Consider the following 12,953-nt stretch of genomic DNA (forward strand, 5'->3'; position numbering starts at 1 on the left):
TCAACAGTTCAAAAAAATGAATTTTTTGATGAAAAACGATGACCCCGGACCTGTCGAACTTTCTCCAGATGGTCAGAAATTGTCATTTTTTTATTGTTTTCTCTTTTGACTGTAAACAACTGTTAAATGTGAATTATTATGTTTGGAACTAAAATGAGTTGTTTAGAGTAATTTTTCTTCCAGAAATTGGTCAAAATAGAAGCTTCTGAGTAGGAGGAAAAGTCTGCTAAAATGGCAATTTTGGTCACTGTAGGGCTTTAAAACGTGGGTATTCAACAGGAGGCACCATCCATTTGACATTTTGAATAATTTTTTCAACAGTTCAAAAAATTAATTTTTTGATGAAAAACGATGACCCCGGACCTGTCGAACTTTCTCCAGATGGTCAGAAATGGTCATTTTTTAATGTTTTCTCTTTTGACTGTAAATGACTGTTAAATGTGAATTATCACGTTTGGAACTAAAATAAGTGTTTAGAGTCATTTTTCTTCCTGAAATTGGTCAAAATAGAAGCTTCTGAGTAGGAGGAAAAGTCTGTAAAAATGGCAATTTTGGTCACTGTGGGGCTTCAAAAAGCATTTATTCAACATGAGGCACAATCCATTTGACATTTTGAATCATTTTTTCAACAGTAGAAAAAATCTATTTCTTGATGAAAAACGATGACCCCGGACCTGCCGAACTTTCACTAGATGGTTCAAAATTGTCATTTTTAATGTTTTCTCTTTTGACTGTAAACGACTGTTAAATGTAAATTATCATGTTTGGAACTAAAATGAGTGTGTTTAGAGTAATTGTTTGCCTGAAATTGGTCGAAATAGAAGCTTCTAAGTAGGAGGAATAGTCTGTAAAAATGGCAATTTTGGTTACTGTGGGACTTCAAAAAGTGTTTATTCAACATGAGGCAGAATCCATTTGACATTTTGGATAATTTTTTCAACAGTTAAAAAATAATTTTTGGATGAAAAACGATGACCCTGGACCTGTCGAACTTTCACCAGATGGTCAAAAATTGTCATTGTTAATGTTTTCTCTTTTGACTGTAAACTACTGTTAAATGTAAATTATCATGTTTGGAACTAAAATGAGTTGTTTAGAGTCATTTTTTCTGCCAGAAATTGGTAAAAATAGAAGCTTCTGAGTAGGAGGAAAAGTCTGTTAAAATTGCAATTTTGGTCACTGTGGGGCTTTAAAAAGTGGGTATTCAACATGAGGCACAATCCATTTGACATTTTGAATCATTTTTTCAACAGTTAAAAAAATAATTTTTTTGATGAAAAACGATGACCCCGGACCTGTCGAACTTTCTCCAGATGGTCAGTATTGGTCATTTTTTTTTGTATTCTCTTTTGACTGTAAACAACTGTTAAATGTGAATTATCATGTTTGGAACTAAAATGAGTGTGTTTAGAGTCATTTTTGCCAGAAACTGGTAGAAATAGAAGCTTCTGAGTAGGAGGAAAAGTCTGTAAAAATGGCAATTTTGGTAACTGTGGGGCTTCAAAAAGTATTTATTCAACATGAGGCACAATCCATTTGACATGTTGAATCATTTTTTCAACAGTTGAAAAAATCGATTTTTGGATGAAAAACGATGACCCTGGACCTGTCGAACTTTCACCAGATGGTCAAAAATTGTCATTTTTAATGTTTTCTCTTTTGACTGTAAACGACTGTTAAATGTAAATTATCATGTTTGGAACTAAGATGAGTTGTTTAGAGTCATTTTTTCTGCCAGAAATTGGTCGAAATAGAATCTTCTGAGTAGGAGGAAAAGTCTGTAAAAATGGCAATTTTGGTCACTGTGGGACTTTAAAAAGTGGTTATTCAATATGAGGCACAATCCCTTTGACATTTTGAATCATTTTTTCAACAGTTTAAAAATATAAATTTTTTGATGATAAACGATGACCCGGGACCTGTCGAACTTTCTCCAGATGGTCAGAAATGGTCAGTTTTTAATGTTTTCTCTTTCGACTGTAAACGACTATTAAATGTGAATTATCATGTATGGAACTAAAATGTGTTGTTTAGAGTAATTTTTCTGCCAGAAATTGGTAGAAATAGAAGCTTCTGAGTAGGAGGAAAAGTCTGTAAAAATGGCAATTTTGGTCACTGTGGGGCTTTAAAAAGTGGTTATTCAACATGAGGCACAATCCATTTGACATTTTGAATAATTTTTTCTACATTTGAAAAAATAGATTTTTTGATGAAAAACGATGACCCCGGACCTGTCGAACTTTCTCCAGATGGTCAGAAATTGTCATTTTTTAATGTTTTCTCTTTTGACTGTAAACAACTATTAAATGTGCATTATCATATATGGAACTAAAATGTGTTGTTTAGAGTCATTTTTCTGCCAGAAATTGGTAGAAAGAGAAGCTTCTGAGTAGGAGGAAAAGTCTGCAAAAATGGCAATTTTGGTCACTGTGGGGCTTTAAAAAGTGGTTATTCAACATGAGGCACAATCCCTTTGACATTTTGAATCATTTTTTCAACAGTTAAAAAAAATGAATTTTTTGATGAAAAACGATGACCCCGGACCTGTCGAACTTTCTCCAGATGGTCAGAAATTGTCATTTTTTTATTGTTTTCTCTTTTGACTGTAAACAACTGTTAAATGTGAATTATTATGTTTGGAACTGAAATGAGTTGTTTAGAGTAATTTTTCTTCCAGAAATTGGTCAAAATAGAAGCTTCTGAGTAGGAGGAAAAGTCTGCTAAAATGGCAATTTTGGTCACTGTAGGGCTTTAAAAAGTGGGTATTCAACAGGAGGCACCATCCATTTGACATTTTGAATAATTTTTTCAACAGTTCAAAAAATTAATTTTTTGATGAAAAACGATGACCCCGGACCTGTCGAACTTTCTCCAGATGGTCAGAAATGGTCATTTTTTAATGTTTTCTCTTTTGACTGTAAATGACTGTTAAATGTGAATTATCACGTTTGGAACTAAAATAAGTGTTTAGAGTCATTTTTCTTCCTGAAATTGGTCAAAATAGAAGCTTCTGAGTAGGAGGAAAAGTCTGTAAAAATGGCAATTTTGGTCACTGTGGGGCTTCAAAAAGCATTTATTCAACATGAGGCACAATCCATTTGACATTTTGAATCATTTTTTCAACAGTAGAAAAAATCTATTTCTTGATGAAAAACGATGACCCCGGACCTGTCGAACTTTCACTAGATGGTCAAAAATTGTCATTTTTAATGTTTTCTCTTTTGACTGTAAACGACTGTTAAATGTAAATTATCATGTTTGGAACTAAAATGAGTGTGTTTAGAGTAATTGTTTGCCTGAAATTGGTCGAAATAGAAGCTTCTGAGTAGGAGGAATAGTCTGTAAAAATGGCAATTTTGGTTACTGTGGGACTTCAAAAAGTGTTTATTCAACATGAGGCAGAATCCATTTGACATTTTGGATAATTTTTTCAACAGTTAAAAAATAATTTTTGGATGAAAAACGATGACCCTGGACCTGTCGAACTTTCACCAGATGGTCAAAAATTGTCATTGTTAATGTTTTCTCTTTTGACTGTAAACTACTGTTAAATGTAAATTATCATGTTTGGAACTAAAATGAGTTGTTTAGAGTCATTTTTTCTGCCAGAAATTGGTAAAAATAGAAGCTTCTGAGTAGGAGGAAAAGTCTGTTAAAATGGCAATTTTGGTCACTGTGGGGCTTTAAAAAGTGGGTATTCAACATGAGGCACAATCCATTTGACATTTTGAATCATTTTTTCAACAGTTAAAAAAATAATTTTTTTGATGAAAAACGATGACCCCGGACCTGTCGAACTTTCTCCAGATGGTCAGTATTGGTCATTTTTTTTTGTATTCTCTTTTGACTGTAAACAACTGTTAAATGTGAATTATCATGTTTGGAACTAAAATGAGTGTGTTTAGAGTCATTTTTGCCAGAAACTGGTAGAAATAGAAGCTTCTGAGTAGGAGGAAAAGTCTGTAAAAATGGCAATTTTGGTAACTGTGGGGCTTCAAAAAGTATTTATTCAACATGAGGCACAATCCATTTGACATTTTGAATCATTTTTTCAACAGTTGAAAAAATCGATTTTTGGATGAAAAACGATGACCCTGGACCTGTCGAACTTTCACCAGATGGTCAAAAATTGTCATTTTTAATGTTTTCTCTTTTGACTGTAAACGACTGTTAAATGTAAATTATCATGTTTGGAACTAAGATGAGTTGTTTAGAGTCATTTTTTCTGCCAGAAATTGGTCGAAATAGAATCTTCTGAGTAGGAGGAAAAGTCTGTAAAAATGGCAATTTTGGTCACTGTGGGACTTTAAAAAGTGGTTATTCAATATGAGGCACAATCCCTTTGACATTTTGAATCATTTTTTCAACAGTTCAAAAATATAAATTTTTTGATGATAAACGATGACCCGGGACCTGTCGAACTTTCTCCAGATGGTCAGAAATGGTCAGTTTTTAATGTTTTCTCTTTCGACTGTAAACGACTATTAAATGTGAATTATCATGTATGGAACTAAAATGTGTTGTTTAGAGTAATTTTTCTGCCAGAAATTGGTAGAAATAGAAGCTTCTGAGTAGGAGGAAAAGTCTGTAAAAATTGCAATTTTGGTCACTGTGGGGCTTTAAAAAGTGGTTATTCAACATGAGGCACAATCCATTTGACATTTTGAATAATTTTTTCTACATTTGAAAAAATGGATTTTTTGATGAAAAACGATGACCCCGGACCTGTCGAACTTTCTCCAGATGGTCAGAAATGGTCATTTTTTAATGTTTTCTCTTTTGACTGTAAACGACTATTAAATGTGCATTATCATGTATGGAACTAAAATGTGTTCTTTAGAGTCATTTTTCTGCCAGAAATTGGTAGAAATAGAAGCTTCTGAGTAGGAGGAAAAGTCTGTAAAAATGGCAATTTTGGTCACTGTGGGGCTTTAAAAAGTGGTTATTCAACATGAGGCACAATCCATTTGACATTTTGAATAATTTTTTCTACATTTGAAAAAATAGATTTTTTGATGAAAAACGATGACCCCGGACCTGTCGAACTTTCTCCAGATGGTCAGAAATGGTCATTTTTTAATGTTTTCTCTTTTGACTGTAAATGACTATTAAATGTGCATTATCATGTATGGAACTAAAATGTGTTCTTTAGAGTCATTTTTCTGCCAGAAATTGGTAGAAATAGAAGCTTCTGAGTAGGAGGAACAGTCTGTAAAAATGGCAATTTTGGTCACTGTGGGGCTTTAAAAAGTGGGTATTCAACATGAGGCACAATCCATTTGACATTTTGAATAATTTTTTCTACATTTGAAAAAATAGATTTTTTGATGAAAAACGATGACCCCGGACCTGTCGAACTTTCTCCAGATGGTCAGAAATGGTCATTTTTTAATGTTTTCTCTTTTGACTGTAAATTATTATTAAATGTGAATTATCATGTTTGGAACTAAAATGAGTGTGTTTAGAGTCATTTTTTGCCAGAAATTGGTCGAAATAGAAGCTTCTGAGTAGGAGGAAAAGTCTGTAAATTGGCAATTTTGGTCACTGTGGGGCTTTAAAAAGTGGTTATTTAATATGAGGCACAATCCCTTTGACATTTTGAATCATTTTTTCAACAGTTTAAAAAATAAATTTTCTGATGAAAAACGATGACCCCGGACCTGTCGAACTTTCTCCAGATGGTCAGAAATGGTAATTTTTTTATTGTTTTCTCTTTTGACTCTAAATGACTATTAAATGTGAATTATCATGTTTGGAACTAAAATGAGTGTATTTAGAGTAATTTTTTGCCTGAAATTGGTCGAAATAGAAACTTCTGAGTAGGAGGAATAGTCTGTAAAAATGGCAATTTTGGTTACTGTGGGACTTCAAAAAGTGTTTATTCAACATGAGGCACAATCCATTTGACATTTTGGATAATTTTTTCAACAGTTAAAAAATAATTTTTTGATGAAAAACGATGACCCGCGACCTGTCGAACTTTCTCCAGATGGTCAGTAATGGTCATTTTTTATTGTATTCTCTTTTGACTGTAAACAACTGTTAAATGTGAATTATCATGTTTGGAACTAAAATGCGTTGTTTAAAGTAATTTTTCTGCCAGAAATTGGTCGAAATAGAAGCTTCTGAGTAGGAGGAAAAGTCTGTTAAATGGCAATTTTGGTCACTGTGGGGCTTTAAAAAGTGGGTATTCAACATGAGGCACAATCCATTTGACATTTTGAATCATTTTTTCAACAGTTCAAAAAATTAATTTTTTGATGAAAAACGATGACCCTGGACCTGTCGAACTTTCTCCAAATGGTCAGAAATGGTCATTTTTTTATGTTTTCTCTTTTGACTGCAATGACTTTTAAATGTGAATTATCATGTTTGGAACTAAAATGAGTGTGTTTAGAGTCATTTTTGACCGAAACTGGTAGAAATAGAAGCTTCTGAGTAGGAGGAAAAGTCTGTAAAAATGGCAATTTTGGTAACTGTGGGGCTTCAAAAAGTATTTATTCAACATGAGGCACAATCCATTTGACATTTTGAATCATTTTTTCAACAGTTGAAAAAATCGATTTTTGGATGAAAAACGATGACCCTGGACCTGTCGAACTTTCACCAGATGGTCAAAAATTGTCATTTTTAATGTTTTCTCTTTTGACTGTAAACAACTGTTAAATGTAAATTATCATGTTTGGAACTAAGATGAGTTGTTTAGAGTCATTTTTTCTGCCAGAAATTGGTCGAAATAGAATCTTCTGAGTAGGAGGAAAAGTCTGTAAAAATGGCAATTTTGGTCACTGTGGGACTTTAAAAAGTGGTTATTCAATATGAGGCACAATCCCTTTGACATTTTGAATCATTTTTTCAACAGTTCAAAAATATAAATTTTTTGATGATAAACGATGACCCGGGACCTGTCGAACTTTCTCCAGATGGTCAGAAATGGTCAGTTTTTAATGTTTTCTCTTTCGACTGTAAACGACTATTAAATGTGAATTATCATGTATGGAACTAAAATGTGTTGTTTAGAGTTATTTTTCTGCCAGAAATTGGTAGAAATAGAAGCTTCTGAGTAGGAGGAAAAGTCTGTAAAAATGGCAATTTTGGTCACTGTGGGGCTTTAAAAAGTGGTTATTCAACATGAGGCACAATCCATTTGACATTTTGAATAACTTTTTCTACATTTGAAAAAATAGATTTTTTGATGAAAAACGATGACCCCGGACCTGTCGAACTTTCTCCAGATGGTCAGAAATTGTCATTTTTTAATGTTTTCTCTTTTGACTGTAAACAACTATTAAATGTGCATTATCATATATGGAACTAAAATGTGTTGTTTAGAGTCATTTTTCTGCCAGAAATTGGTAGAAAGAGAAGCTTCTGAGTAGGAGGAAAAGTCTGCAAAAATGGCAATTTTGGTCACTGTGGGGCTTTAAAAAGTGGTTATTCAACATGAGGCACAATCCCTTTGACATTTTGAATCATTTTTTCAACAGTTCAAAAAAATGAATTTTTTGATGAAAAACGATGACCCCGGACCTGTCGAACTTTCTCCAGATGGTCAGAAATTGTCATTTTTTTATTGTTTTCTCTTTTGACTGTAAACAACTGTTAAATGTGAATTATTATGTTTGGAACTAAAATGAGTTGTTTAGAGTAATTTTTCTGCCAGAAATTGGTCGAAAGAGAAGCTTCTGAGTAGGAGGAAAAGTCTGCAAAAATGGCAATTTTGGTCACTGTGGGGCTTTAAAAAGTGGTTATTCAACATGAGGCACAATCCATTTGACATTTTGAATCATTTTTTCAACAGTTAAAAAAATACATTTATTGATGAAAAACGATGACCCCGGACCTGTCGAACTTTTTCCAGATGGTCAGTAATGGTCATTTTTTATTGTATTCTCTTTTCACTGTAAACAACTGTTAAATGTGAATTATCATGTTTGGAACTAAAATGCGTTGTTTAAAGTAATTTTTCTGCCAGAAATTGGTCGAAATAGAAGCTTCTGAGTAGGAGGAAAAGTCTGTTAAATGGCAATTTTGGTCACTGTGGGGCTTTAAAAAGTGGGTATTCAACATGAGGCACAATCCATTTGACATTTTGAATCATTTTTTCAACACTTCAAAAAATTAATTTTTTGATGAAAAACGATGACCCTGGACCTGTCGAACTTTCTCCAAATGGTCAGAAATGGTCATTTTTTTATGTTTTCTCTTTTGACTGCAATGACTTTTAAATGTGAATTATCATGTTTGGAACTAAAATGAGTGTGTTTAGAGTCATTTTTGCCAGAAACTGGTAGAAATAGAATCTTCTGAGTAGGAGGAAAAGTCTGTAAAAATGGCAATTTTGGTCACCGTGGGGCTTTAAAAAGTGGTTATTCAATATGAGGCACAATCCCTTTGACATTTTGAATCATTTTTTCAACAGTTTAAAAATATAAATTTTTTGATGATAAACGATGACCCCGGACCTGTCGAACTTTCTCCAGATGGTCAGAAATGGTCAGTTTTTAATGTTTTCTCTTTCGACTGTAAACGACTATTAAATGTGAATTATCATGTATGGAACTAAAATGTGTTGTTTAGAGTAATTTTTCTGCCAGAAATTGGTAGAAATAGAAGCTTCTGAGTAGGAGGAAAAGTCTGTAAAAATGGCAATTTTGGTCACTGTGGGGCTTTAAAAAGTGGTTATTCAACATGAGGCACAATCCATTTGACATTTTGAATCATTTTTTCAACAGTTCAAAAAAATGAATTTTTTGATGAAAAACGATGACCCCGGACCTGTCGAACTTTCTCCAGATGGTCAGAAATTGTCATTTTTTTATTGTTTTCTCTTTTGACTGTAAACAACTGTTAAATGTGAATTATTATGTTTGGAACTAAAATGAGTTGTTTAGAGTAATTTTTCTTCCAGAAATTGGTCAAAATAGAAGCTTCTGAGTAGGAGGAAAAGTCTGCTAAAATGGCAATTTTGGTCACTGTAGGGCTTTAAAACGTGGGTATTCAACAGGAGGCACCATCCATTTGACATTTTGAATAATTTTTTCAACAGTTCAAAAAATTAATTTTTTGATGAAAAACGATGACCCCGGACCTGTCGAACTTTCTCCAGATGGTCAGAAATGGTCATTTTTTAATGTTTTCTCTTTTGACTGTAAATGACTGTTAAATGTGAATTATCACGTTTGGAACTAAAATAAGTGTTTAGAGTCATTTTTCTTCCTGAAATTGGTCAAAATAGAAGCTTCTGAGTAGGAGGAAAAGTCTGTAAAAATGGCAATTTTGGTCACTGTGGGGCTTCAAAAAGCATTTATTCAACATGAGGCACAATCCATTTGACATTTTGAATCATTTTTTCAACAGTAGAAAAAATCTATTTCTTGATGAAAAACGATGACCCCGGACCTGCCGAACTTTCACTAGATGGTTCAAAATTGTCATTTTTAATGTTTTCTCTTTTGACTGTAAACGACTGTTAAATGTAAATTATCATGTTTGGAACTAAAATGAGTGTGTTTAGAGTAATTGTTTGCCTGAAATTGGTCGAAATAGAAGCTTCTGAGTAGGAGGAATAGTCTGTAAAAATGGCAATTTTGGTTACTGTGGGACTTCAAAAAGTGTTTATTCAACATGAGGCAGAATCCATTTGACATTTTGGATAATTTTTTCAACAGTTAAAAAATAATTTTTGGATGAAAAACGATGACCCTGGACCTGTCGAACTTTCACCAGATGGTCAAAAATTGTCATTGTTAATGTTTTCTCTTTTGACTGTAAACTACTGTTAAATGTAAATTATCATGTTTGGAACTAAAATGAGTTGTTTAGAGTCATTTTTTCTGCCAGAAATTGGTAAAAATAGAAGCTTCTGAGTAGGAGGAAAAGTCTGTTAAAATGGCAATTTTGGTCACTGTGGGGCTTTAAAAAGTGGGTATTCAACATGAGGCACAATCCATTTGACATTTTGAATCATTTTTTCAACAGTTAAAAAAATAATTTTTTTGATGAAAAACGATGACCCCGGACCTGTCGAACTTTCTCCAGATGGTCAGTATTGGTCATTTTTTTTTGTATTCTCTTTTGACTGTAAACAACTGTTAAATGTGAATTATCATGTTTGGAACTAAAATGAGTGTGTTTAGAGTCATTTTTGCCAGAAACTGGTAGAAATAGAAGCTTCTGAGTAGGAGGAAAAGTCTGTAAAAATGGCAATTTTGGTAACTGTGGGGCTTCAAAAAGTATTTATTCAACATGAGGCACAATCCATTTGACATTTTGAATCATTTTTTCAACAGTTGAAAAAATCGATTTTTGGATGAAAAACGATGACCCTGGACCTGTCGAACTTTCACCAGATGGTCAAAAATTGTCATTTTTAATGTTTTCTCTTTTGACTGTAAACGACTGTTAAATGTAAATTATCATGTTTGGAACTAAGATGAGTTGTTTAGAGTCATTTTTTCTGCCAGAAATTGGTCGAAATAGAATCTTCTGAGTAGGAGGAAAAGTCTGTAAAAATGGCAATTTTGGTCACTGTGGGACTTTAAAAAGTGGTTATTCAATATGAGGCACAATCCCTTTGACATTTTGAATCATTTTTTCAACAGTTCAAAAATATAAATTTTTTGATGATAAACGATGACCCGGGACCTGTCGAACTTTCTCCAGATGGTCAGAAATGGTCAGTTTTTAATGTTTTCTCTTTCGACTGTAAACGACTATTAAATGTGAATTATCATGTATGGAACTAAAATGTGTTGTTTAGAGTAATTTTTCTGCCAGAAATTGGTAGAAATAGAAGCTTCTGAGTAGGAGGAAAAGTCTGTAAAAATTGCAATTTTGGTCACTGTGGGGCTTTAAAAAGTGGTTATTCAACATGAGGCACAATCCATTTGACATTTTGAATAATTTTTTCTACATTTGAAAAAATAGATTTTTTGATGAAAAACGATGACCCCGGACCTGTCGAACTTTCTCCAGATGGTCAGAAATGGTCATTTTTTAATGTTTTCTCTTTTGACTGTAAACGACTATTAAATGTGCATTATCATGTATGGAACTAAAATGTGTTCTTTAGAGTCATTTTTCTGCCAGAAATTGGTAGAAATAGAAGCTTCTGAGTAGGAGGAAAAGTCTGTAAAAATGGCAATTTTGGTCACTGTGGGGCTTTAAAAAGTGGTTATTCAACATGAGGCACAATCCATTTGACATTTTGAATAATTTTTTCTACATTTGAAAAAATAGATTTTTTGATGAAAAACGATGACCCCGGACCTGTCGAACTTTCTCCAGATGGTCAGAAATGGTCATTTTTTAATGTTTTCTCTTTTGACTGTAAACGACTATTAAATGTGCATTATCATGTATGGAACTAAAATGTGTTCTTTAGAGTCATTTTTCTGCCAGAAATTGGTAGAAATAGAAGCTTCTGAGTAGGAGGAACAGTCTGTAAAAATGGCAATTTTGGTCACTGTGGGGCTTTAAAAAGTGGGTATTCAACATGAGGCACAATCCATTTGACATTTTGAATAATTTTTTCTACATTTGAAAAAATAGATTTTTTGATGAAAAACGATGACCCCGGACCTGTCGAACTTTCTCCAGATGGTCAGAAATGGTCATTTTTTAATGTTTTCTCTTTTGACTGTAAATTATTATTAAATGTGAATTATCATGATTGGAACTAAAATGAGTGTGTTTAGAGTCATTTTTTGCCAGAAATTGGTCGAAATAGAAGCTTCTGAGTAGGAGGAAAAGTCTGTAAATTGGCAATTTTGGTCACTGTGGGGCTTTAAAAAGTGGTTATTTAATATGAGGCACAATCCCTTTGACATTTTGAATCATTTTTTCAACAGTTTAAAAAATAAATTTTCTGATGAAAAACGATGACCCCGGACCTGTCGAACTTTCTCCAGATGGTCAGAAATGGTAATTTTTTTATTGTTTTCTCTTTTGACTCTAAATGACTATTAAATGTGAATTATCATGTTTGGAACTAAAATGAGTGTATTTAGAGTAATTTTTTGCCTGAAATTGGTCGAAATAGAAACTTCTGAGTAGGAGGAATAGTCTGTAAAAATGGCAATTTTGGTTACTGTGGGACTTCAAAAAGTGTTTATTCAACATGAGGCACAATCCATTTGACATTTTGGATAATTTTTTCAACAGTTAAAAAATAATTTTTTGATGAAAAACGATGACCCGCGACCTGTCGAACTTTCTCCAGATGGTCAGTAATGGTCATTTTTTATTGTATTCTCTTTTGACTGTAAACAACTGTTAAATGTGAATTATCATGTTTGGAACTAAAATGCGTTGTTTAAAGTAATTTTTCTGCCAGAAATTGGTCGAAATAGAAGCTTCTGAGTAGGAGGAAAAGTCTGTTAAATGGCAATTTTGGTCACTGTGGGGCTTTAAAAAGTGGGTATTCAACATGAGGCACAATCCATTTGACATTTTGAATCATTTTTTCAACAGTTCAAAAAATTAATTTTTTGATGAAAAACGATGACCCTGGACCTGTCGAACTTTCTCCAAATGGTCAGAAATGGTCATTTTTTTATGTTTTCTCTTTTGACTGCAATGACTTTTAAATGTGAATTATCATGTTTGGAACTAAAATGAGTGTGTTTAGAGTCATTTTTGACCGAAACTGGTAGAAATAGAAGCTTCTGAGTAGGAGGAAAAGTCTGTAAAAATGGCAATTTTGGTAACTGTGGGGCTTCAAAAAGTATTTATTCAACATGAGGCACAATCCATTTGACATTTTGAATCATTTTTTCAACAGTTGAAAAAATCGATTTTTGGATGAAAAACGATGACCCTGGACCTGTCGAACTTTCACCAGATGGTCAAAAATTGTCATTTTTAATGTTTTCTCTTTTGACTGTAAACAACTGTTAATTGTAAATTATCATGTTTGGAACTAAGATGAGTTGTTTAGAGTCATTTTTTCT

This window comes from Lissotriton helveticus, chromosome 4_1, assembly GCF_964261635.1.
Source record: "Lissotriton helveticus chromosome 4_1, aLisHel1.1, whole genome shotgun sequence".
Taxonomy (NCBI): Eukaryota; Metazoa; Chordata; class Amphibia; order Caudata; family Salamandridae; genus Lissotriton; species Lissotriton helveticus.